A 1,925-nucleotide genomic window follows, 5' to 3' on the forward strand; every position below is an offset into this window, starting at 1 on the left:
TTAAAATCTTAATTGAAATTTAAGTATTTTGGAGCGGCATTATTTTCAAATTAGCCTCACACAATGTATTGTTAGGTCTACGTTTTTTACATCAAAAGCCTCTAACAGTTTTAAAATGTTTTTTCACTGTGTGTTTTATAAGATCAAAAAATCTATTTTAGTAAAGACCTCGGTGTGTATAACATTAACAGCAATTTGTCTGCTATGTGGGAAAACATTTAAAATAAAACGAATGTTTATCAGTTCAAATGATGATATTTACCAATTTCTCTAGGTTAAGAGTTAAGAGAAAAAACATCTTAAGCAAGTACGAAGTGAAGTTGTAGATTTGTAAAACAAAATAACTAGACTACACACTTAGGTAACACGGTATGTCCTGTTTGGTGTCCTGCTGGGCTAGTTTCTGGACTACCTCTGATGGGTGATGCATTCGTTGAATGCCGTGCTTCCTTGTTGATATTGTTTTCCATCGTTTACAAAATGATGCCACAGTTGCTCAATGCGAAAAGAAATTGATAATCTTTAAAATGCTGAATTCTCAGTATCATTATATAAAATTAATTCAACAAGACATAATAATCTGACTTATGATTGTTTAACAATAAAACAATCAATCACCTGCAACAATACTGTGTACTGTGGTATGTTATATTTTCCTAATTTAAAAATTCTGTTACATACATTTTATGTAATTTCAGACAATATTCAATGCGTTTAATATTAAGAAATATTCGTTAAGAAGATCAATGATTTTGCATGAATGCTTAGAAAACAACAGATGAAAAGTGTTAGCAAAAGTCAGTTTAATGAAATTATTAACTGACTTCCGTAATTTCGTGACGGTCATCCTTTATCATCGCGTTTACTATTTTCGGTAGACGAAAGCTATTATACAAATAGTTCTTATATTACTATAATATGGATTGTCCCTTTTTATTTACTTTATTTAAGATCCATAGTCGATTTGGTTATGGCATTAAACCAATCATTTCAAGTTTTGGTTATCAAATGACAGACAAAACATCCACTCACAAAAACATAACTTACTTTAAGAAGAATATCGAAGTTAGATATCTTCAAGAATAAAAACAACGATTGACATGTACAAACACTTTCATTTCAGAAAATCAATCAATATTATTAATCAATTCGAGTTGATAAACATTCTCTTAGACACAATGTAACAAAGTCGTGTCTTTTTCATGTTATTTTGCAACTCTTTGAGTGACGAAAGCAAAATGCAAAATGATATCACAATTATAGCATTGTTTTTTTTTTTTTACTTTAAATCAGATTGCGAAACACTATGCAGACTTCAGTATCATTAAATATTGATAAAAAAGGTCTAAAACTAATTATATTAATAAATCCATTGGTAGCTCTTTCTCCCCTTAACGTTTAACCATCTAATAATAGATATATTATCAATTGCCTCTAAACTAACATTCTTGTTTATGTTATAATTATGATATTTTAGGAATTTAAATAATTATTCCAAAAATTAATTATTTGCTCAACGGTAAAAAGTATTAATTGACCTGGTGTATAAATAGACATTTGCTCGTCGTTTTCTTACACGTTTACTTCCAATCAGTTACATATAACGCTTAAAACAGAAGCAGAGACACGACTTTTCTATAAATAAAGATAAGGAGAAAATTTATTTAAGAAATAATAAATTAGCTGTTAGTTTTAACATTAATAATACAGGGGCATTGTAGTTTGTCCTCTACCAGTAATGCCAGGTTCTTGCCATATGATCTTTTTAGTACTCATGCGACATAAAGTCTCAACCCATTCGTTTTATCTCCATTTCTAAAAGGACGATTATGTGCAATTGTCATTAACAACTATCAAATTGTAGATGACTCTAAAATGATTTGTTTTTAATACCTGTTCTCCGATATTTATCATAGCCATGTAAC

The sequence above is a fragment of the Ruditapes philippinarum genome, unplaced genomic scaffold (assembly GCF_026571515.1).
Source record: "Ruditapes philippinarum isolate M1 unplaced genomic scaffold, ASM2657151v2 ctg8453_1_1_1_1, whole genome shotgun sequence".
Lineage (NCBI taxonomy): Eukaryota > Metazoa > Mollusca > Bivalvia > Venerida > Veneridae > Ruditapes > Ruditapes philippinarum.